Here is a 26,276-nt window from a genome sequence, read left to right as displayed (position 1 = left end):
CAACCAGTTATCCACTGTGTGTTTAAAAGGGGAATGTGAAACTCTGCTAAGTAAAGGGACTTGCTAGCACAAGTTAGGAAGGATATTAATAAACAATATATCCTCTCCTGCCTCCCTGAACATTCCCACAATGAGAAGGATGCAACACCCATGCTTTGTGAGGCTGGGATCAAAGGCCCCTTGGCTGTTGTGTCCTCCTCATACTGCCCTGCCAGCCCGGGCTGGAAGGGCACTGTGAGGAGGACGCAGCAGGGTAGGCATGCATGCTTGCAATAATTGGGACGATTTGAAGGGCGCATGTTTGGCGCCTCCTCCTGACGCCCTGCAAACCCCACGCTGCTTTACAGGCCTGGGATGTGGAATCAAACTCACAAAGCAGCACTGGTGTGCTGGTCCCGTGGGTTAACCAAGAGGCAAGGTCCAGGTCTAGTCCGTGCTCATAGGTGCAAGATGGAGGCAGACCGTAAAGCTGTAGCTGGGTGCAGGGCAGGGAGTCAGGTGAAGACAGGATCGGGCATGCAAGCAGGGAACCAGGGCTTGTCAGGAGCTCCAGCAGGAAGGCAGGACAGGGTTCAAGCAGGAACTGGCTACCAACAATGTTGCTCCTGCAACTTGGGACTGGGGCTGGCCGGCTTTTATCTGCCCCAAGGCATAGGGCGGCCCTGATCCTCAGGTGACTCGCCTCTCCTGGCCTGGAGGCGAGCACTCCTCCTGCAGGAACTCAGTTCCCTCTGCCTCTCTGCCCTGAGCCTCTGCAGCTCAGGAGAGGCTGGAGGGTTACCAGACCCAGAGGCAACCTCAGCTTCCCCTGATGGGGCTGAGAGTGGAGCACCTGCAGGCAATGGGTCCTCCATCACCTCAGGAGCCAGAGCAGACTCAGCTGGTGCCTGCACCTGAGGATCCAGCACAGGTGAGGACCCTTCAGGCTCAAGCCCCAGCCCCGGCTCAGCTGGTTCTGGAGGCGGGGACTCCTGTGCAGGCTGGGATTCCTCAGGTTCAGCATCTGAGTCCGAATCCCAGGCCATCACAACAGGGCTGGCAGGGGCAGCACAAGGAGCAAAATGTGCCCTCAAAAAAAAGTGCCGGGGGCAATGGCCCCCTTCCCCTGCCTGTGCTGATGTCAGGGGCTGAGTTGAGGAGGAATGGGTGGGAACTGCCTGCCCCCCTCTTCCTGCAACTTCCCGAGAAGAGGAGGACAGTATAGATTTAGAACAGTGGTTTGCAGAAGGTCATAATTCAGAGGCTGCAGAGCGGAGAAGCTGGGAAATATTGGGAGAACAGCAGGAAGAAGAAGCACTGGGGGAGAGACAGCTAACAGACTCAGGGTCTCTTGAAAGCGTTCCTGACGCCCCTCTCCCAGATCCAGGCATGCCTTGAGAGTAGTATAACAGAGAGCTCAGAGGCAGAAAGCACAGATAACCTGGCACAGGGGTGACGTAGAATAGGAGGGACTGAGAGGGTGGGACTTTACTTGGAGCAACGCCATTATCTAAGAGAGACCTCATTCCTTCGTCTCTCTCTGTGAGTATTGAATAAACTACTTGGTAAGAGGGACGCGGGTGGCGCTGTGGTCTAAACCACAGAGCCTAGGGCTTGCCGATCAGAAGGTCGGTGGTTTGAATACCCACAATGGGGTGAGCTCCCGTTGCTCGGTCCCTGCTCCTGCCAACCTAGCAGTTCGAAAGCACATCCAAGTGCAAGTAGATAAATAGGTACCGCTCCAGCGGGAAGGTAAACGGCGTTTCCGTGCATTGCTCTGGTTCGCCAGAAGCAGCTTAGTCATGCTGGCCACATGACCCAGAAAAACTGTCCGCGGACAAATGCTGGCTCCCTCGGCCAGTAAAGCGAGATGAGCACCGCAACCCCAGAGTCGTCCGCAACTGTACTTAACAGTCAGGGGTCCCTTTACCTTTGCTTGGTAAGAACTCTTCTTGCTTTTCTGCTTCTTGGCATCCCACCAAGGGAGGGATAGGATTCCCTGAAGCCTTGACAGCTAAACCAGTGGTAGCAATTACTGGAGTTTGTGTCGGGGGCAGGCAGGACGCAGACAAGTGTGCACCAGGGGAAGAGAAGATGGAGTTTGACTCAGAAGAGGTGGTGAGGGGTTTGTGGGGAACTGTCCTGACCAGAAGGCAAGAATTGGAGGGTGGGAAGCTTTGGAGCTGGAGGGTGGAACACAGGGTGGGTTGGAAGAGGAGGAAGAGGCAGGTCCGGCAAGTGAAGAGCCAGGTGCTTCCCTACTCTCTCCTGTACTATACTGCCTCCCAGAACCAGGAGGGGAATGAAACAGGATGAGCAGAGGACATTTCCATGCAGGCACAGTCTCCAGGTGCATGTGTGCAGTCCATCAGGGGAAAGTACATAAACTGGTGAATTTCCCATTGAAGAATCTGGTTGGCCATTGCAAGGAATGGCCATTGGCCTGATCCTGCATCGGGGCATTTACCAGATTCCAAGACTATGGTCTTTTGCCCATTTTACATAGGAGTAAACGCTACAGATATCAGTTCCTGGGGATTACAGGGGAGGGCACTAGTGGGATTTACATCCAAGTAAACAAGCATGGGATTTAATGTTTTAGTTACCTGAACCAATATGAAACACCAGCAATAAGAGCAAATTGATCGATCAATACTAAGCTACATTAGAAAACGAAAAACGAAAAAACCCTAAAACATCAGCTATGGGGAAAGTAGGAGAACAGATGAGGTTATGTCTCGAGTTTTCGAGGGTAATTCAATCAACCGATTTGAGGGCTTCTGTTGATGGGAAAGCTATATTGGCAGGAGATTTTAATGACATTTTTGTGAGCTAAATTAGATAAAACACATACACAGATCTTCACATTTACTGCTAAAGCTACTCTTCATTGTTCCAGGTATGTATACAGGGCATACAGGAATTCCTTATTATCCACAATGGAGAGGAAGGCATGCCCTATTTAATCTTAGCCATTTGGGGTGGGGGTGGGGAGAGAGAGTCTTACTGGCTTAAGCTAATGGCCGATCTGGTCCAGTTTCCCACAATGACCAATCAAATATGTCTGGGAAGCCCAAAAGCAAGACATGAAAGCAACAGGGTATTTTCCTGGCTGGACCAGTCCTGAGCTGCAGGAGACCCTTATTGCTGATCTCGGTTCTGAAGTGGTACCAGAGAAGACAACCAAAAAACCTTTCTGAGACCACCATCACCTGGGATGAAACCATCCCCAAAGAGGCTACTTGTCCTGAAGGCAGGGCTCTGGTTCCAAAGTCAGAGGCTACAATGCTTCTGAATCACCGTTGCTGGAAACCACAGGAGGGGGCAAGTGCTCTTGTGCTCAGGTCTTGATTACGAGCTTCCTGTTGGGGCTTCTGATTGGCCACTGTGGATGCCTGACATGATGGACCACTGGCCTGATCCATGATGGACTAGATGGACTACTGGCCTGAAGGAGTGTCTCCAACCACACAGATGCCCAGCTCCAAGTGCATTCTGGTGGTCCCCACACTGAGAGGACAGGATACTAGACGAAATGGGCCATTGATCTGATCCAGCAGGATTTTCTTATGCTCTTATGTGGATGCAGGTGGTCTGAATCACTGAGCCTCTTAGGCTTGCCATTCGGAAGGTTGGCAGTTCGAATTCCCACAACGGAGTGAGCTCCCATTGCCCTGTCCCAGCTCCTGCCAACCTAGCAGTTTGAAAACACACCAGTGCAAGTAGATAAATAGGTACCGCTGCGGAGGGAAGGTAAATGGTGTTTCTGTGCACTCTGGTTTCTATCACGGTGTTCCGTTGTGCCAGAAGCGGTTTAGTCCTGCTGGCCACATGACCTGAGGAAAGCTGTCTGTGAACAGACACTGGCTTCCTCAGCCTGAAAGCGAGATGAGCGCCGCAACCCCATAGTCGCCTTAACTGGACTTAACCGTCCAGGGGTCCTTTACCTTTTTTACATATGAGGACAAATCTCCCTGAGCCTCACAAGGAGTGATCTGGAGCAGGAAGAAGTAAGGCAGGAACCCCACTTTTTAAAGCTGCCCAGTCAAAGCCTAACCAGTGCTGAAGCACCGTCCAAGCCAAGGGTCAGCAAACTTTTTCAGCAGGGGGCCAGTCCACTGTCCCTAAGACCTTGTGGAGGGCCGGACTATATTTTGAAGAGGGGAAAAAATGAACGAATTCCTATGCCCCACAAATAACCCAGAGATTTTTTTAAAATAAAAGGACACATTCTACTCATGTAAAAACACCAGGCAGGCCCCACAAATAACCCAGAGGTGCATTTTAAATAAAAGAACACATTCTACTCTTGTAAAAAAATGCTGATTCCCAGACTATCCGCAGGCCAGATTGAGAAGGTGATTGGACCGCATCCGGACCCTGGGCCTTAGTTTGCCTACCCATGATCCAACCATTCCTTTGCTCCCTGCTGTACAGCTCCTCTGCTCTCCCAAACCTTCTAAAATTTAACCTTGTCAGACAGTTAACTGGCAAGGCAGGATATCAACCACATGGTGAGGTGTCATGAGCAAGTGGAATTCAGAAACTTCTTCCTAGTTGGGGGTGTATGGACTTTCTGTTTTAGCTGTCAAAGGGTTCTAGCATTGATCAGACTAGCAGAAACACTTTTTTATATTTAAAAAAATCCTGTAATTGCCACCATAACCAAGACAATGGGAATGCAGAGAGGGGAGGGTTAAAAAAAAACTAGCCAGCCAGATTTTCCGAAATGCCAATGAACAGACATGAACCTCCAGCATAACTAATCTCATTAAGTGCAGAAATAAGGGTTTGGAAATGTCTCGGGGAGTTCATAGTGTATGCTTGGAATAGGACAACAAAGAGAAAATCTTAGCCCATTTCGTGGAGGAAATTTGCATGAAAGGAACATAAGAAGAGACTGCTGGATCAGTCCAATGGTGCAAGTGGTCCAGCTTACTGATTTTCCCCAAGGGAAGCCCAACAGCAAGATGTGAGCTCAGGACCACTCTTCCCTCCAGCATCCTGTTCTCGCAGTGGCCGGCCAGACACCTGTGGGAAACCAGCAAGCGGGATTCAACCACAAGAGCACCCTCCCCTTCTGCGATTTCCAGAAACTGGTATTCAGAAGCATTGCTGCCTCCAACTGTGGGGACCAGAGCATCTTGGCTGGTAGCCCTCGATCGCCCTCTCCTCCCCCTGAATTTTTCCAATCCTCTTTTCGAGCCACCCAAGTCGTTGGCCATCCCTGCCTCTTGTGGGAGTGAGTTCCGCAGTTTAACAATGTGCTGTGTGAAGAAGGGCCTCCTTTTATCGGAACCTGGGCATAGGCATAGGCGAAAATTGTGGGAATGTTCAGGGATGCAAGAGAGGGACAAATACAAGATGGGTGACACCTGGCTTGAGAGCAGTACATGTGAAAAGGATCTAGGGGTCTTGGTTGACCACAAACGTGACATGAGCCAACAGTGTGACGCGGCAGCTAAAAAAGCCAATGCAATTCTGGGCTGCATCAATATGAGTATAGCATCTAGATCAAGGGAAGTAATAGTGCCACTGTATTCTGCTCTGGTCAGACCTCACCTGAAGTACTGTGTCCAGTTCTGGGCACCACAATTCAAGAAGGACACTGACAAACTGGAACGTGTCCAGAGGAGGGCAACCAAAATGGTCAAAGGTCTGGAAACGATGCCTTATGAGGAACGGCTAAGGGAGCTGGGCATGTTTAGCCTGGAGAAGAGGAGGTTAAGGGGTGATATGATAGCCATGTTCAAATATATAAAAGGATGTCACATAGAGGAGGGAGAAAGGTTGTTTTCTGCTGCTCCAGAGAAGCGTACACGGAGCAATGGATCCAAACTACAAGAAAGAAGATTCCACCTAAACATTAGGAAGAACTTCCTGACAGTAAGAGCTGTTCGACAGTGGAATTTGCTGCCAAGGAGTGTGGTGGAGTCTCCTTCTTTGGAGGTCTTTAAGCAGAGGCTTGACATCCATATGTCAGGAGTGCTCTGATGGTGTTTCCTGCTTGGCAGGGGGTTGGACTCGATGGCCCTTGTGGTCTCTTCCAACTCTATGATTCTATGATTCTATGATTCTAGGATATATTGTCTGATTATAGCCTTTCCGATTTGTGTTAACAAGTTCACAATTTAGCAGAGTAACAGTCCCCTTTTCTAAAACTTGCAGCAGATGTGTTTGCTGAGGCTCGCTAAAGTCTCTATAATAACTGTTCTGGTATTTCCCCCTTATTCCCTCATAAAAGATAAGACACGACACAGTCTTCTATAAAAGTATAAAAAGAGTTTACTCACTCACATTCTGTTCACAATCGGATCCCAGAAGGCAGACTTATCTTAGAAAAGTAACATACACCTGGAAACTATCCCATAAAGAGACAGTCCCTTTGTCCTCTCTTGGCTGGAGGCCAAGAGGCTGGAAGCATCTTTTGCTTCTTCGACAAAAGTAGTCATAGAGAGAGAGATGGCGGCCAGTCCTATGCTTTTTGTCATTACCTGAACAGGTGAGGCCACACCCACCTCTAGTCACATGCAGAGGAAGTCTGTCCCAGCCCAGAAGGAAACAGGAAGTTTACCTGCTGGCTGGACAAACATTCCTCCCCATGTGTAAACATGTTCACTCTAGGAATGTCGTACTTGACTGCTCTTGTGTTTCACATCCCACAAAAATCAGAGAAGGCAACAACTTGGTGACTGTTGAAGTAGGAGCTTGCGCCCATTCGCACTTGCTTAGGAGCAAAGGAAGAGGGGAAACACTCCCCAAATAACCTGTAAGGCAAGCACACCGTGCTAAGCATCCCCATTCCAGTTCAAAAAGCACTGTTTCCATTTTGCTCAGAGGTGAATTTAGAAAAGCCACCGAGGGCAGTGGCAGCCACACAGCCTTTTAATGAGTATCTAGGAAAGACATCTAATCTCTGCCCGGGGGTCAAGTGGCCTTTGCTGGATCTGTCAGCAGTAATATCCCATCACTGAAGCCTGTGCTGTACTGAACGCCTTTGTTGCTTTTCCAGTTTTTTAAAGGGCTTTGTCTGTTTGCTTGTTTCAAAGGCTAACGGGCTCAGTAAGTGCACTGAGCAACAGTCAAAGCGGTGTCATTTGCTAATCATTGGCCCCTGAACACGAGATGCCACAAAATGTTGTTTATAGGAAATCTGGGGGTGGGGGGGCTTTTGTTACACTGCTGGGTGCAACTCCTGTTGCAAATACCGTATTTTTCGCTCTATAAGACGCACACGACCATAAGACGCACCTAGTTTTAGAGGAGGAGAACAAGAAAAAAAATATTCTCTCCCTCTCTGCACAGCGCCTCTCCAGCAAAGCGGGAGGAGAAACTGAAGGGGCTCCGTTTCTCCTCTCGCTTCGCTGAAGGGGCGCTGGGCAGCTCTCCCTCTGTGCGCAGCGCCCCTTCAGCGAAGCGGCAGGAGAAGCTGAGCCCCTTCCATTTCTCGTCCCGCTTCGCTGAAGGGGTGCTGCGCAGAGAGGGAAAGCTGCACAGCGCCTCTCCAGCGAAGCAAAGCCAGGAGAGCAAGAGGCTTCGTGTTGCTTTTGCTGAAGCCAGGAGAGCAAGAGGGAATGGTGCGCACCGATCCCTCTTGCTCTCCTGGCTTCAGCGAAAGCTGCGTAGCCTGCATTTGCTCCATAAGACGCACACACATTCCCCCTTACTTTTTAGAGGGGGAAAGTGCGTCTTATAGAGCAAAAAATACGGTATGTTGGTCCAGCTATTCAGGACCAAAGGGTGTGGCTCAGTGATATAGAGCACCTGCTTGGCATGCAGAAGTTCCCAGGTTCAATCCTGGTTAGTGTCTCCAAGTAGGGCTGCCCCCTGCCTGAATCCCTGGAGAGCTGCTGCCAGCCAGTGTAGACAATGCTGAGTTAGATGGATAGTTAACTTGCTCTGTCTTGGTCTAAACCAGCCCTTTCTTCATAACCATGGGGAGCAGAATTTTATTTGATCTCAAGGTGTACAGCCGTGGGTCGACGTCAGAGCACCTCCTTTGCTTGTAGAAGGTCCTAGCTTCAATCGTCAGGGGCATTTCCAGGTTTGGATGGGAGGGACCCCTGCTTGGGCTGCTGCCAGTCAGTGCTGACAATTCTGAGCTGGATGGGCCATGGGTTTGACTCAGTATAAGACAGCTTCCTATGTCCCTAGGTCGTAAGGGAAGGATAGAGCATCTGTTCTGCATGCAGAAGTTCAATCTCTGACAGCATCTCCAGCCAGGACTGGGGGAGTCCCCTGCCTGCAACTCTGGAGAGCAGGTGTCAATCATTGTAGAAAATATTGTGGTAGACAGATTAACTGACCTGAAAAAAAGCTTTTTTCCTAAGTTCCAGAATGCTGTTGGGCACGAGTTTTCCTTAAGCTCTATGGTTATCATGTTCAGGTGGTTTTACAAAAGAAGATAATTTGCAATCCGTCAATTCCTATTAGCAAAATCATGGAAGCAAGCCGAACTCTCTGTTTTGGAGAGTTTGATGAGGAATGTGCAGCTATGAGGTCATTTTGATGCTGCATACCAACGGAGAGGGAAGATTAATAGTGGCTAGTAGCCAATGACAGACTTATCCTCTCCTAGACATTTGCTTAATCCTCTTTTAAAGTTGGTGGCCGTCAACACACCTCATGGTAGCAAATTCCACAATCGCACTCTGCGCCACATTGACAAAAAATCATTCCTTTTGCCTGTCCCGAATCGCCCAGCAATCAGCTTTGTCAGGCAGCCCCGTTGGGTTGGAGTACGATGAGGTTTTCCGGCGAGTGAGACACTGCAGTCCTTTCTCTCCCTCTCTCCTCTTCTCCTTGGCCCAAATCCAAGAGAGAATAGAAAGCTGTTTAAGTAGACTGCAGCTCTTTGCGAAGTCTGGAGGAAGCAACCGGGACCACACAGCCTGCATGATAATGAGGCTTCCTAGGAGGAACAGGAGGTTGGCGGAGGAGGGTGGGACGACCCATTCTGTAGCAAGTGGCCCAAGAACCCATCGTTTTGCCTTAAGAGAGAACAAGACACTCCTCTTCATGCATAAGAGTGGCCGCCGAGACCACATAACACTGGTCCTGAAAGACCTACATTGGCTCCCAGTATGTTTCTGAGCACAATTCAAAGTGTTGGTGCTGACCTTTAAAGCCCTAAACAGCCTCGGCCCAGTATACCTGAAGGAGTGTCTCCATCCCCATCATTCAGCCTGGACACTAAGGTCCAGCTCCGAGGGCCTTCTGGTGGTTCTCTCCCTGCGAGAAGCGAGGTTGCAGGGAACCAGGTACAGGGCCTTCTCAGTGGTGGTGCCTGCCCTGTGGAATGCCCTCCCATCAGATGTCAAAGAGATAAACAACTACCTGACATTTAGAAGACATCTGAAGGCAGCCCTGTATAGGGAAGTTTTTAATGTTTGATGTTTGATCGTGTTTTTAATATTCTGTTGGGGCCCGCCCAGAGTGACTTGGGAAACCCAGATGATAGTAATAATAATAATAATAATAATAATAATAATAATAATAATAATAATAATAATAATAATAAATTTTATATATACCCCGCCCTCCCCAGCCAAGACTGGGCTCAGGGCGGCTAAAACCAGATATAGAAATTGATTAAAATACAACAGTAAGATGCAGTGAGGTATAAATAATATATTATTGTTGTTGTTGTTGTTATTGTTGTTGTTGTTGTTATTGTTATTATTAAGAGCTGGATGGATCAGGCTAACAACCCATCTAGTCCAGCATCCTGTTCTCACAGTGGCCAACCCATGGGAAACCCACAGGCAGCACCCGAGGCACAAATTTCCAGCAATTGGTCTTCAGAAACATCCCTGCCTCCAACTGTGGAGACACAGCACAGCCACCATTGCTAGTAGCCATTGATCAAGGGCATAGCATGGGGAGGGCTTGGAAGGCCGTAGCTCTGGGTGCATGATTTTGAGGGAGGTAGAGTCAGATGTCCCCTGAAAGAGATTCCCGCCCTGCCTGCCGCCGGGGGTCTCTGGGCCCAGGAGCCCAGCTGGGCCTTGCCACTGCGCCCCTGGCCATCTCACTGAATGGCCGTCCAGTGTCAGGGGCTGGACTGGTGGGGACCACCACCCCCTTTTCTTGAACCTTCCCAAGAACAGGAGGGCAATATAGATTTAGAACAGTGGTTTGCAGAAGGCCATAGTTCAGAGGCTGCAGAGAGGGAAAGTTGGGAAATATAGGGAGAGGAACAGCAAGAAGAAGAAGCACCGGGGAGAGACAGCTGACGGACCCAGTGTCTTTGGAAAGCATCCCTGAGCCCCCCTCTCCCAGGATTAGGCGGGCATTGAGAGTAGTAGAACAGAGAGCTCAGAGGCAGAAAGCTCAGATCAGCCAGCACAGGGATGATGCAAAACAGGAGAGATGGAGGGGGTTGGACTTTACTCAGAGCAATGCCATTATTTAACACAGTGCATTTCTTCTGAAAGCCAGTGCTGGGGGGGGGGTGCCCACGAAGGGCTGCGTTAGGCTTCCCCCCTGTGTGAGTGGGTGTCAGGCTTCAGGGAATCCAGTAGATAAACAGAAGAAAGGAAAAGGAGTCTTCTTACCAGTTAGAAACATTAATGATCACAGTGAGAGAACAAAGAATCCATTTCCTAGGAACGGCGGTGCTCCCAATTAAGGGTTCCACCCACTTCCTCCCTAGTCACCCGCGTCACTACCGCATCTTGTAACCTGAACTCGTAACCACTGTGCTTTCTGTGCTGCCACCTTATCAGCTCTACTTGGCCTTGTTCTGAGCGGATGAATCCTTTCCAGAGACAGTGAACCTGTTAACTCTCTCTCTCCCAGTGCTTCTTCTCCTAGCTGTTCCCCATCCAATATTTCCCAGCTTCTGCCTTCCGAACTATGTCCCTCTACAAACCACTGTTCCAGGTCTATACTGTCTTCCTGCTCCTGGGAAGATTCAGGATCCGGAGCAGGAGCAGGGGGAGGGCCAGACTCCCACTATACCTCCTCGGTGCAGTCCTCCTCAGCACGGTCCCTGGCAGTGGGCGAGCAGGCAAGGCTCCATGAACCCTTCATGCCCCATGCCCACACAGTGGCAGTGGAGAGGGTTTGGCTGGCATGGCGGGTTTTGTTCACCTTCTGCACCCAGCCCCTGGTCCCACCTGGTTCGGAAATGCATGTGTGCCCAATAAAGGGCACAACGCCACTGCCATGGATAGCCTTGTCCTCCATGAATTTGTCCAATCATCTTAAAAAATCCAGGTTGGCGGCCATCACTGCTCCCATGATGTTATCACTCAGGACAGTAATGGCAAGTGACATCCCAGTTCATCCACAGCAGCCAGTACAGTGGTACCTCGGGTTACATACGCTTCATGTTACATACGCTTCAGGTTACAGACTCCGCTAACCCAGAAATAGTGCTTCAGGTTAAGAACTTTGCTTCAGGATGAGAACAGAAATCGTGCTCCGGCGGCACGGCAGCAGCAGGAGGCCCCATTAGCTAAAGTGGTGCTTCAGGTTAAGAACAGTTTCAGGTTAAGAACGGACCTCCGGAACGAATTAAGTACTTAACCCAAGGTACCACTGTATGGCGAGCCGTGAGGGATGATGGTACTGCAGCCCAGCAACTTCTGGAGGTTACCATACTGCCTCTCGCTGCCACCCAAAAGCAATCAGTTCCCCGCACTAATAACGGACTAAAAATGGTATGAGCGTAGGCTCAATAAAAATTAAAAGCATGCTCCCAGCTATCAGACATTCAGGGGGGAAATTGCTTCCATGCAAGCATTCCTAATTTCCCCTGCCAGCCGTTGCAAAGGATGCTAAGATTTCTCTTCTCAGGGAGCAGGAAGGAGATAAGAATGACGGGCTGTAGAAACAGCCTTAATTTGCCCCTTTTGCATTGGAACAAGTGCACAAGAGAGACTTCGCTCGGAAGGGGAGGTTGTTAGCCGGCTCCAGAACAGCAAACCGGCAAAAAGCTAATCACCATTATTAACGCAAATATTGTAGCTTCCTCAACCTCCAGCTCCTCTCCAGCCAGTGGACCTCTCTAGATTCCCCCGTCGAAGGTCCGGCGCAGAGTGACACTGGCCAATTGACTCTTATTAAGACTCCAGTAATGTCTGGGAGATTGCGGCTTTGATCGACGCACCGCCGTACAGCTGAGGTCAACCGCATTAGGGAAATGTAATTAGACTAATAAATTCTTGGCAATTCTTTCCCCACCCCTCGCTCCCTCCCCTCTCTGCCAGAGGGGAAGGAGCAGCGAGCGTCGCCTCATTAGCCAGGGAGGGCTCGAGCGCAAAGCGACTTTTACCAGCGGGAAGAAAGTGCATTCTCCAGGACCTCTTAACTGTTTTGCCAAAATAATAATAATAATAATAATAATAATGATAATAATAATAATAATAATAAGCTGGTGGATTGCAAGAGAGCAAATTTGGCTTGGGTTGCAATCCAAATTTTAATTTCATTTCAAATTCCAAGGGCTTTGTAAAAGGTAAAGGGACCCCTGACCATTAGGTCTGAGTATGCTCAGACCTCATTAGGCTATTTTGGGAGCTTCCTTCCCTGATTTTTTTTAAAAACTTTTGTTTTTGTTTTGTGCTTATGCAAACATTGGTAGCTTTGGGCGGGGCTGGTGTCGTTTCAGCTATGCTCAACGCCAGGGGTAGGCAACCTAAGGCCCATGGGCCGGGCCATAAGCGGCCCATGGGGGTCATTTAACAGGCCCATGGTAAAAAAGGTAAAGGGACCCCTGACCATTAGGTCCAGTCGTGGCCGACTCTGGGGTTGCGGCGCTCATCTCACTTTCTTGGCCGAGGCAGCCAGCGTACAGCTTCCAAGTCATGTGGCCAGCATGACTAAGCCGCTTCTGGAGAACCAGAGCAGCGCATGGAAATGCCGTTTACCTTCCCACCGGAGCGGTACCTATTTATCTACTTGCACTTTGGCGTGCTTTTGAACTCCTAGGTTGGCAGGAGCAGGGACCGAGCAACGGCAGCTCACCCCGTCACGGGGATTCGAACCGCTGACCTTCTGATCAGCAAGTCCTAGGCTCTGTGGTTTAACCCACAGCGCCACCCACATCCCTCTACAATTCTATAAAATGCAGTAAATAAACAGTAACATTATTGATGGTCGTAAGAAATAACACAGGGAGGAAAGGGTCTGACCAAGGACAGATGAAGGATTGCGATTTGGTGTTTCTGCGCATGCGCAAAACACAGTTTAGTGCTTCTGTGCATTCGTGACCGTCGAAACCCGGAAGTAACCCGTTCTGGTACTTCCGGGTTTTGGCGGGTCCGTAACCCGAAAAAATGCAACCTGAAGTCTGTAACCTGAGGTATGACTGTATCTGATTTTCAACATCATGATATATCACCAGCAAAACAGCGTGATATATCTATATATGATGATGTCTGAAATAGGGATGGTACTATGTAGAGGTGAACACTGGGTGATATTTGTTTTTCAACATAGTGATATTGTTGTTGTTTAGTCATTTAGTCATGTCCGACTCTTTGTGACCCCATGGACCTGAGCACACCAGGCACTCCTGTCTTTCACTGCCTCCCGCAGTTTGGTCAAACTCATGTTGGTCGCTTTGAGAACTCCTTCATGGATCACTGCCTTGTTGTGGTGAAGGGCCTTGAATAACTCAGAGAAGCTATGAGCTATGTAGTGCAGGGCCACCCAAGACAGACAGGTCATAGTGAAGAGGTTTGACTAAACGTGATCCACCTGGAGCAGGAACCGGCAAGCCACTCCAGTATCCCTGCCAAGAAAACTCCATGGACAAAGACAACATAGTGATATATCCTTGTGAAATAAGGATGGAGCTGTTTTTCAGCTTCATGAGATATCAACAGCCAAACATTGTGGCATATCGATATGTTGTGATATACTGATATATCACAATATATGTCTGAAAGAAGGATGGAACCATGTAGAGGTGAACACTGAGATGGGTGATATCTGGTTTTCAACACTGTGACACACCAGCAGCTAAACATCGCAATATACCAATACAGTGGTACCTCGGGTTAAATACTTAATTCGTTCCAAAGGTCCGCTCTTAACCTGAAACTGTTCTTAACCTGAAGCACCACTTTAGCTAATGGGGCCTCCCGCTGCTGCCGCGCCGCCGGAGCACGATTTCTGTTCTCATCCTGAAGCAAAGTTCTTAACCCGAGGTACTATTTCTGGGTTAGCGGACTCTGTAACCTGAAGTGTATGTAACCTGAAGTGTATGTAACCCGAGGTACCACTGTATATCAGGATGTCTGAAATTTGCACAGAGCTATGTAGAGGCATTGGCTTGCTTCATGGTTTTCTCCACGTCGTGATTTTTGTGTAGCACACACACACATATATAATTATTCTCAATATAGTGCCAGGTCAAAAATTATGAAACCGATATCACGATATGGGCTTCAAACCGGTTTTGGACAATAGATTTTTAATATATCACCCAGCCATACCATATACACAGACATATTTTTGAACATCAGCTGTGAGCAACCTGACTGTCAAGTTTTGAGTCAAAACATTTTGCATCCAGCAAAACAGCATTTCAGCTGGGGGAGGAGAGGCAGAAAACGAGAGAGAGAGAGAAAGAGAGAAAGAGAGAGAGAGAGAGAGAGAGAGAGAGAGAGAGAGAGAGTATTCTTTGCCTTTAGGCTAACTGCAAACCTAACTAGCATTTTCCCCCATCCTGGGTTGCTCCCAGACAAAGAGCTCCTTTTCACTTTCCTCCGGGCCATGATCAGATAGAAGAAAGCCATCTCCTTGGTGGGTCTGGAAGGAGAGCGCTGGATCAAGGAGACTTCTCCACCCCGGGCGCCGCGAGAGCAATTTAAGTCAAGATTCGCCCAGGGCTACAGCCCAGCAGCGCCATCGATCACCTCGCTCAGCTTTTAGTAGAGGCTTGCAAAGGCTGCTTTACCTCGGGAGAAGCACAGCGAGTTTTCTGCCAGCAATGAGTTCTTCCCGAGGTCGAGCCACACACATCTTCCAAGCACGCAGCAGTGTTTTATCTCGATGGGGGAAGGTGGGCTCATTTTAGGGACTTGGAGCCATCACGTCTCTCCATTTCCCATGATCGGGCAATGCATTGAGCAGAGGTCAGCGAGGTTTACCTTGCCTGGGCTGGTTCATTCCAGCAGAGATCCCACCGTGGGCCAGATTGTGGGCGAACTGCAGGCGCAATTTTCGGCATCTGCGCATGCGCAGACACGATTTCCGGTGCCATGGAAGTGAGTCCCAGCACCGTGCCAGTTTAGCGCAGCGTGCAGGGATGTGCCGAGCAGGCAGATTGGTTTGGGGGGACACGGGTGGCGCTGTGGGTTAAACCACAGAGCCTAGGACTTGCCGATCAGAAGGTCGGCGGTTCGAATCCCCGCAACGGGGTGAGCTCCCGTTGCTCGGTCCCTGCTCCTGCCAACCTAGCAGTTTGAAAACATGTCAAAGTACAAGTAGATAAATAGGTACCGCTCCAGCGGGAAGGTAAATGGCGTTTCCATGCGCTGCTCTGGTTCGCCAGAAGTGGCTTAGTCATGCTGGCCACATGACCCGGAAGCTGTACGCCGGCTTCCTCGGCTAATAAAGCGAGATGAGCGCCGCAACCCCAGAGTCAGTCACGACTGGACCTAATGGTCAGGGGTCCCTTTACCTTTTTTACCATGGGCCTGTTAAATTACCCCCATGGGCCGCTTATGGCCCGGCCCATGGGCCTTAGGTTGCCTACCCCTGGCGTTGAGCATAGCTGAAACGACACCAGCCCCACCCAAAGCTACCAATGTTTGCATAAGAACAAAACAAAAACAAAAGTTTTTTTAAAAAATCAGGGAAGGAAGCTCCCAAAATAGCCTAATGAGGTCTGAGCATACTCAGCAGCAGCGAAAGAAATCACCATCATTCCTGAAAATTGGAAAATGTCCGGGAAGCCACCCTCAAAACAGAATCGGCCTCCGAAAGGAAGGGGATGCCTGCCATTCCCTCCTTCTGTTTTGCATTGAAGAAAGAGGCGGAATTAATTAATTCCCTCTTAAGCACTCAATCGATCACCCCCACTTAATCAAATGAAGAACAAAAGTGAAATAATGGCAGTTGTGGCAAACTTATCATTATCTGGAGGAAGGTATCGCTAAAATATTTATGGGTGGCCGTAAAAAAGGCAGGTCTTTAGCTGACAGGCAAATTTGTATTATGGAATTATTATTCCTCTTTTTCAGCCGAAAGAGGTGGGACACAGCGAGCAACCTCAGCGCTTTAGAGAGGCTCGCCCGATGCAATAGGTGACTGTCAGCTGTTTGTGATGGGATGTAATTTATGAGCGCTCCAGTCTCGCCTGTGGTTGCTCCGTCACATTTGCACCCGGACCTTCCTTCTGTTGAGATGTGTTGTAAACAAAAATTGCCCTTTTCCCTTATGGGGTATCCAAGAGCCCATATAGAGTCCTTACATAGGTTCCCTATTGGTAGGAGAAAATAACAGAGGCCAACCGGAGAATATTGAGAAGCAAAGCAGCTAGTAAGCTTGATCTTTATTGATCTTTATCACCCGCAGGAGAGAGGAGAAAACCCAGAACAATGGCGCAAAAGGCCTTATAAAGACTTTTGAAATTGCCACCCTGTAGATCAAGACCACCCCTCAGATACATCACACCTACATCATGGAAAAGGCGGCCTAAAACAGAAATTTGAATATTGTTTTTCTCCTGTTGTTGTTTATCTCCTGTCTGGCAGGTTACTTGACTGGATTGCCTGGGGAGCCTGGCCATTCTTTTGTAGTGATAAATACTTAGTTCCTGGGCCATGTCACAGGCTCACACCCTATTCAAACACAGACATACCCTTAAGACAGGATTTGTGAAGGAAAAGACAATGGGGAGGCTTTTCCACTCTGACCTTGCAGAGAAAACATTTGCTCAGTTTAGGAATCAAAATGGCTTCCGGTCGGTCTTCCTGTGCTGATCTATGTACGTGCGGTTATGAACATTACCATATATCTAAGACCTCAAAATTCCTATCACAGATGTGAATAGATGCTGGTGAAGGATATATTCATTAGGTATTATCCTTCCCTCCTCACGTTGGTGAGTTCAGCAAAGTGCAACCCTTTGCAGCTTAAAGGGGAAGCTTAGATAAGCTAGTTTTAGCCTTTTCGTTTAAATGAGCCAGGATGCTTTAAGGCATCCCTTTTCTCCCCCTTAAAATAACAATCACACCGACAGTCTCGCAAAAGACAAAAATAACATTCACTCGCTCAGAATACTTGTTGAAAAGTAACACGTACAGCAGCTTTGTTCTGGCAGGCTTAAAATGGTAATTCGGTTATGAAGACATACTTAAGTCTAACTTAAAAATGGAGGTGCTTCACCCAGAGATGGAAAGAAGACAAAGTCCCTACCAGAGAAGAACGGCAAATTAAGCTGTTGGACTATGCCGAAATGACAAAACTGAGTGGAAAGCTCAGGAACCAAGAAGAACAAAACTTTAACAAAGAATGGGAAAAATTTATAATTTACCTGAGAGACCACTCTAAGCAGATGAAAACATTAGCAGGACTGCAATAACACTTGTAAGGTAGCAAATACTATGGGGGGAAATGGAGCAGCTTAAAATATGAATTACAGTGGTACCTCGGGTTACATACGCTTCAGGTTACAGACTCCGCTAACCCAGAAATAGTACCTCGGGTTAAGAACTTTGCTTCAGGATGAGAACAGAAATCGTGCTCTGGTGGCGTGGCAGAAGCAGGAGGCCCCATTAGCTAAAGTGGTGCTTCAGGTGAAGAACAGTTTCAGGTTAAGAATGGACCTCTGGAACAAATTAAGTACTTAACCCAAGGTACCACTGTACTGAATAATATGCAGTTTAAAGGGTTAACAATAGAACCCATGGAGGGGAAGGTGGGAAGTCCAGTGATTTGGAGGAATATTTAAATATGGATATGTATGGTAGTATTGCTATTTTTTCCCCTTTACATTTGTAAAATCAAATAAAAAATATGTAAAAAAGAATACAAATATTAGAATTTTTTAAAAAAACTATGGAGATGCTTCTTCACATTGCTAGCATGGTAAAGAGTGGAAATAGGAACAGCAGGGGAGTAAAAGGGTTTGCCCAGGCAGGTTAGGTGAAAATACAGTGGTACCTGTCTACACCAGTCTTTCCCAAATTTGGGTCTCCAGTTGTTTTGGGACTACAACTCCCATCATCCCTGACCCTGCTTGCTAGGGATGATGGGAGTTGTAGTTCCAAAAACAGCTGGAGAAGCAAGGTTGGGAAACACTGGTCTGCACTGACTGGCAGTGGTTCTCCAGGGCAAGAGGCCTTTCACAGCTCTACACAGAGATGGCAGGGACTGACTGTGGGGCCTTCTGCATGCCAGGCAGGTGTTCCACCACTGAGCTATCGTATGATGTGTTGGGGCATATGCAAGAGGTCCATTCACCATGCCAGCAGAATGTGCCAATGGGACAGGAAGACACCAGCCAGTTCTAGGTAGGGTCAGCTCCTTTGCCAACAGTATAATGCAGTTCTGCAGGTTATAGGTTACATATAGATGTATATATATGTAACTTGCAGGGTTCCAACACAGATCAGGCTCTGTCCAAAGACAGGGGACGAGAGCAAACTTGCTTCAAACACAAGTGCATTTCTACTTTCTACTAGTCACAGAAACACCCAAAATTAACCAGAGCCACTTCTGCCCTTTGGAGGAGGTGGAGTTGTGGGCTTCACGGCCCCACTACGTGCGCGGCAGCTAGAACTCAGCCCCTGCACAATTTAGGGGATTCCTGGCCGCATCACCTCCTGGCCAGCCAATCGGCTGGCTCTGGAGGCATGGCCTGCCTTATTTAAACCAGGACAAGGCCAGGGATCTCCCTCTTTGCCTCTTGCCACTTGTTTCTGCTTTTCCCGCCATCCCGCCCTATAAGGTTTTCGTGCCTTGACCTTGCTATGGATCTTGGTTGGTCGCCATTGAGGGGCCTGGTAGGAATTTTTCCACTTGGCAAATTGGCACCAGCCACTTGGTTTTTGCCTACCTCGTAGCAAATCGCCACAACTTTCTTGCTATTGGCGGTTAGGCATTGGTATTGCTCTGTAGATGGAAGAGGGGAGGAAGCGTCATCACCTGCCCCGCATATTGTGGGGTAGTCCGATAAAGGATTCCGGGGGGTGTAGCCCTGTCCGAAGCCTGGGGAGGTGAGGGCCTAAGGCACATCCCCAATTGGTGGCCCCGTGGGAGTTCCTAGTTGATGTGCATCAGCACGCCTCCCCCTGCTGGTATTAACCCTTCCGGGTTTTCAAGCAAGCAGGCTGAAGCCGGATAGTCGGATAGTATTGGAGCCTCAGCTTCAGGATCTGTCCTTCCAGTCAGCACTCAGGGCTGATTTCCTTAAGAATGGATCGGTTTCATCTTCTTGCAGTCCATGGTGAGGTATAAATCAAATCAAATACTTTCCTTTGAGGATTCTTTAGCTGTGATTCCTGCATTTGCAGGACCCTTTGGGTCCCTTTCAACTTTCCATTCCTCTTACTCTTTTATTCAAGTAGCCACGGGAGGTCCAGAAATGGCAGGGGGAGCTCCTTCCCTCCAGCTCCGTCGCCCAGCACAAGCCCGGCGACCGCTCTGCCGTGTAGCACACGGAGGGTTAATCGCTCCCAACCATTAATCTCACACATACACATGCCTGGCAATTCAAATCAACCTGCACATTGTTTTGGATTACCCTTTTTGCCATTCAATCAGGTTTAAATAAGCAAGGGAAACAACAGGTGAAGGACAAAAGCTCCTTGAATCAATTAGGAGACTGAGGGGAGGATGAACAAAGGATATGAGAAGGGGGAGCACCTCACAGCTCTCAAACCTCCAGGAGCAGAACAGGATAGGTTTCCTTGTACCAAGTCAGATTATCGGTCCACCTAACTCAGTACTGTCCACACTAGCTGGCAGCAGCTCTCAGCCAAAGGACATATCCAGTCCTACAAGAATTTAACCTGGGACCATTGGTCCAGATAGCTCAGTATTGTCGGCACTGGCCAGCAACAGCTGTCTGGGCTTTCAAGCAGGGGAGATACCCAACCTTTCCTGGAGACGATGCTCTTGGAGATTGAACCGCAAGTGGTGTTGAGATCTTCCTCCAATAGCCACTGGCAGGAAAAATGGATCTTGGTCTGATCCGTTGACTTTCTGCTGAATGAAACCATGGCAGCCCAGCCAGGGCTCGTTTCGAGCCTGCGAATTTTCCAGTAATGAAAAGCACAGGTCTCTGGTTTCCAGCAACTGGTATTTCTGCCTCTGACCATGAAGACAGAGCATAGCCACTGGGGCTAGGAGCTACCAATAGCTTCCTCCTCTATGAATTTGCCAGCCCTCTTTGGAAGCCCTCTAAGTTGGTCACCATCCCTCCTTCCAGTGGGAAGGAGTTCCACGGTTCAACTCTGCACTGTGCGAAGAAACAGTGGGGGGGGGGAGGAAAAGACCCCCATTTTCCTCTTCCTAAGAGTGCCAGCATGGAACACGGGTGGTGCTGTGGGTTAAACCACAGAGCCTAGGACTTGCCGATCAGAAGGTCGGCAGTTCGAATCCTCGCAACGGGGTGAGCTCCCGTTGCTCGGTCCCTGCTCCTGCCAAGCTAGCAGTTCGAAAGCACATCAAAGTGCAAGTAGATAAATAGGTACCACTCCGGTGGGAAGGTAAACGGCGTTTCCGTGCGCTGCTCTGGTTCGCCAGAAGCGGCTTTGTCATGCTGGCCACATGACCTGGAAGCTGTACGCTGGCTCCCTCGGCCAATAAAGCGAGATGAGCGTCGCAACCCCAGAGTCGGTCACGACTGGACCTAATGGTCAGGGGTCCCTTTACCTTTACCGTTAAGAGTGCCAGAGAGAAGGATCCTGCCGGCTGTAGTGTGTGTGTGTGCATGTGTGTCAGGTTTGCACAACTTAATAAGGAAGTCCATAACCTTATTTAAAAGTCACTTTCTCTGCTGACTGGAGGCATCTCCTCTCCCTCGGCCCCATCATTCCGCCTTCTGTATGGCTCATTTTATGACTAGTAATAACTCTTGTAAATTCCTCAACAGATGGAAATTTTATTCCTCTAATCAGTGGCATTTGACGTACCAGGAGGAGGCAGGGAGGGGAAACCTGGGATGGAAATGTTTTAGCAGAGGTTGGCTTTGGGGTTGGAGGGAGGAGAGTGTGGGGAGGGGGGAATCACAGAGAGAGAAGTGGAGGCTGATGCGCAGAGCCAGCTTGAAGGTCTTCTAATTAGGCAAGACACTTAAAAATTAATAAATTAAATATTCCATCAGTTGTGTGTTTTCGTCTGCACGGATGACGCCCAAGCCAATGTGAACACCCAACCGTGGGTCTGAGAGGAAGAGAATTCGGTATATCCTGCTCTCAGGGGTCAACCAAATGATACTGACAAGAAGGAGGAGATTTGGGAGAGAGGAAAAAAGGCATTGCCAACTTGTGGAATGCACAGTCGCAGGAAGGGGCGACAACAGCTGGCAGTGGGTCAGGAAAAGATTTTCTCCATCTCTTGTACCGCTGAAAGTTGTAGACATCCAATGAAGGTGAATGTTGGAAGATCTGGGGCAGATAAAAGGAGGGACATCTTCAGACGGCGCAGAAATAACCTCTGGAACTCACTTCCACAAGAGGCAGGGGTAGCCACCAACTTGAAGGGCTTTCAAAGAGAATTAGACAAATTCATGTAGCTTATGGTGCTGGAGGAAACTCTTGAGAGTCCCATGGATGGCAAGAAGATCAAACCTCTCCATTCTGAAGGAAATCAGCCCTGAGTGCTCACGGGAAGGACAGATCCTGAAGCTGAGGCTCCAATACTTTGGCCACCTCATGAGAAGAGAAGACTCCCTGGAAAAGACCCTGATGTTGGGAAAGATGGAGGGCACAAGGAGAAGGGGACGAGAGAGGATGAGATGGTTGGACAGTGTTCTCAAAGATGCCAGCATGAATTTGACCAAACTGCGGGAGGCCGTGGAAGACAGGAGTGCCTGGCGTGCTCTGGTCCAGGGGGTCACGAAGAGTCGGACACGACTAAATGAATAAACAACAACAACAACAGATAGGCTAGTTTTAGCCTTTTAGTTCAAGTAAGCCAGTATGCTTTAAGGCAGACTGGATTCTCCTGGTATTTCTCCCCTTTCTCTCCCTGCAGGACTTGATCTCCTTCCGCAGGGCCCGAAAGACAGAGCTATTCCACCTGGCCTTCAATTTAAATTAGACTGTTCCCAGATAGGGCGGAGGATGTACAGCTGTCAGGGCACAAGGAGAGGGTTCTCTCTAGCAAGTTGCATCTATAAGGCAAAACATGAATTGTTGGGTGCACTGCATTTGAAATATTCCCCCATTTTCATTCTCACCAGGGACAGACTTTGGTAATCATTTGTAACATGGCCCCCTGTGAGAGGCCAAAATTTGATGCCCCAAAACCTTGTACAGGGGAACCGCCCTCACTTCCCTAAATTTGGTGCTGATCCTCACAACAACCCTGGGAGGTAGGCTATGCCGAAAATTGCTGACTGGCCCCCAAGATCACCCTGTGAGCTTTACAGCTGAGCAGTGGCGGGTGTCTTGGGATTTCAAATTTCAGTGGTGCCCTGTGCAATGCCACAAATCAGAGCCCCTCTGTTTCTCATGCTCCATTCTATACATATAATTTTTATTTATTTTTTCTAATTTACGTTTCAAAATGTTCACTTAAGCAACCTTAAAATGTCAATGACTTTCCTTCTTCTCTTCCCATGGTTCATTGCGCGGCAAGTCCCCTCCCCCATGTGAAATGAAGACACTGGACACAGTAATTAAGGTTAATGGGCATAAAAGGCCACAACTTTATTGATTACAGAATTGGAAGGTATTGGCCTTAGGCATTGGCTCCTATCGACTACCCGGCATGGGGACAGGGAAGGGTTGTCCACAAGCTGTGGGAGTCCTGTTGAAGTACGCCAACTAGGATCCCAACGGGTGTCACCGCTCTGGGGCGTGCCGGAGGCCCTTACCTCCCTAGGTTTCGGACAAGGCAACGCTCCCCGGAGTCCTCTACCGGACTACCCTTTTCTTTTGGGGAAGGTGATGGCGTTTCCTTCCCCCCTTTATTTGCATACCAATTGACCCCTGCCAATGCCTAACCGCCAACACCGAATAAGTTGTGACGTTTGCTACGAGGTAGGCGAAAAAACCAAAAGGCTCGAAGAGTGCCAACTTGGAAAAATTCCTACCAGGCCCCTTGCGGCGACCAACCAAAGTCCATAGCAAGGTCAAAGCTGCCTAAAACCTAAGGGGTGGGTGGGGTGGGAAAAAACCGCTCAGCTGGAAAGGGGCAAAGAGGGCGGTCCCCGGGCGTGCCTAGCCTTAAATAGGCTAGGGCATGCCTCCCCGGTCCGCCGATTGGCGGGCCGGGTCGCCGACACGCCCGGGGATTCCCTAATCTCGCAGGGGCAAAGGCCAGCCCCCGCGTGGGATGTGGGAGGGATTTCTGCCCGCAACCCCCTCTCCTCCCAGGTTGGAAATGGCTTTTTGCATACCACACATCCCTGCATATTTTACACGAACTAAACCATTCAATATTCCATTGTTGCATCCATCAAAACTTATTTGCACTGTTGAATTTATCTTAATGCTACCAGCATTTTCAAATATACACAACTTTCACACATGTATTCAGTAAACATTTAAGCATATGTTCTTCTTGTTCTCTTATTCTATACGTTAAATCTGCACGCTGCGCATATTCCGTCAACTTAAGTTTCCACTCTTCTTTGGTTGGGACTCCACTCATTTTCCATTTTGGGGCTAGCAAAACACAGGCTGCAGTAGTGCCATACATAAATAACCTTTTTTGACACCTGGGAATTTCCCTCTGAATTATCCCCAAGAAAAAGGACTCTGGGTTTTTTAGAAAGGTACTTTTAAACATTTTTTTCCAATTCATTATATAACATTTCATTTCCCAATACTCTTTTACCCTTTTACAGGTCCACCACATATGTTAAAGCATACCCTCAACCTCATTACATCTCCAGCACTTATCTGATTCGGACTGATACATTTTATGTCTCACGCTCCATTCTAAATCGTAGTTGCAGCCTCCCCAGCAGCACCTCTGAGGCTCTAGATCCAGTGCAACAGAACCCATCGCACTCCCCCTAAATCCTCCTTTGGGCTGAGTGGGAATTCAAACCCCAATTTCCCAGCTCCTAGTGGGTTGTGAGTCCATGAGTCATGTTACCCACCATGTATTTCTGATCAGGCATCACAAATAAACTGTAACCAGTCTGCGGCGCTGCCCAATGGACCAACGCTCTCATTCAGTGCAAGGCATCTTCACACCAGCTAGCGGCACTTGTGCCAAGTTCATTTCAGCTAATCGGCTTTCCGTTCACCGCTTTGCATCCCAAATGATTGTAAGGGACAAAGCAGGGATTTTAGTTGTGCTGTGAGGTTTCGGGTCTGCATCTATTTGTCCTCTCACTGTTCCCTGCTCGCCAGGGACTGAGGAGTCTTAGCAGAGCCACACACATACAGAGGTGACTTCAATGCAGGTGAGAAGTTCCGTTCATGTTTCAGCAGCCGCACGGCTATTTCGTGGGGCTCCCCTCCCACTTGATCCGGAAGCTGCAGTCGGGGCAGAATGCTGCAGCATAATTGCTGACGGAAAGGAGACATTGTGCTCAGAGGTCTGCTACCAGCAGTGCCGGATTTACGTATAAGCTAAACAAGCTATAACTTAGTGCTCCACTCTCTTGGGGGGCCCCCAAAAAATAAAGGGGGGAAAACTGGAGGTACATTTCCAAAATGTTGTTGTTGTTTAGTCATTTAGTCGTGTCCGACTCTTTGTGACCCCATGGACCAGAGCACACCAGGCACTTCTGTCTTCCACCGCCTCCCGCAGTTTGGTAAACTCATGCTGGTAGCTTCGAGAACACTATCCAACCATCTTGTCCTCTGTTGTCCCCTTCTCCTTGTGCCCTCCATCTTTCCCAACATCAGGGTCTTTTCCAGGGAGTCTTCTCTTCTCATGAGGTGGCCAAATTATTGGAGCCTCAGCTTCAGGATCTGTCCTTCCCGTGAGCACTCAGGGCTGATTTCCTTCAGAATGGAGAGGTTTGATCTTCTTGCAGTCCATGGGACTCTCAAGAGTCTCCTCCAGCACCATAATTCAAAAGCATCAATTCTTCGGTGATCAGCCTTCTTTATGGTCCAGCTCTAACTTCCATGCATCACTACTGGGAAAACCATAGCTTTAACTATACGGACATTTGTTGGCAAGGTGATGTCTCTGCTTTTTAAGATGCTGTCTAGGTTTGTCATTGCTTTTCTCCTAAGAAGTCTTATAACATAGGAACCACAGGTAGTTCATCCCTGACAGGTGGGCCTTCTAAACCTCTGCTCAAAAGCCACCAAGGAAGGAGAGCCCACAACTTCCAGAGGGAGTCTGTTCCACAGTCGAATGGCTCTTACTGGGAGAAGCAGGAGATGGAAAATGACCCCCTCCTCTTTCTCCCTAAGCTCAGCTCAGGCCATGCTTGGCCAGACACCCTCCTTAGTCACCGGATCTAGATAATACAAGGGGTGCTTTGCGCACGGCAGGAAAATGATTAAGGAGGGACCTTCCCCTCTTGTCATTAGGGATTTCTTGTAATCTGTCTTTATGGAGAAAAATGGCCCGGTTTGGTGGGTTAGCAGCATCCAACAGACCGTCCATTGTGCTATGAAATGATGTTTTTTTTGGAAAAAATGATCTTGCTTCATGCGGTAAATAACTCAAGCCTGCAGCCCATTTACAAGCAAATCCGTAGCCCCCACAATGTCAGGGGCTTGCGTAGGGGATCGGCTACCAGGGTTTGCAAGGAAGAAGGGGGAGGATTAAAGGACTTAAAATTTAAAGGCCTGAGACACACACACACACACACAGAGAGAGAGAGAGAGAGAGAGAGAGAGAGAGAGAGAGACCTCTCCTTGCTAATTCATCCGTACTGGGAAGAGTTGGAGGAGAGTTGTATGTCAGGAATTAGTCTGGGAGGCAGAAACGTTCCTGGAACTGTCCCCAATTTAAACTGTCAAGCTGGAGGAAGCCACACTCCCCCCTCCCATGGAATACCTCTGGACAAGTGTTGCTTTTGAACTGGGGCCACTCCCCAAAATGGCAAGGCATTGAAATGGGGGCATTGGCCGAAGTTGAGAAAGGGCTGGCCTATTCTCCCACTATGGAAATGCCTGATTTTTAGAACTCTGGACATTCTCCCTGATTTTTTGAAATGTCACCATCGGAAACACCCTTGAACCTCCCAG

Source organism: Podarcis bocagei (genome assembly GCF_964188305.1).
Source record: "Podarcis bocagei genome assembly, chromosome: 7".
Lineage (NCBI taxonomy): Eukaryota > Metazoa > Chordata > Lepidosauria > Squamata > Lacertidae > Podarcis > Podarcis bocagei.
The sequence above is the reverse complement of the archived record's forward strand: the minus strand, read 5'-3'. Positions refer to the sequence as shown.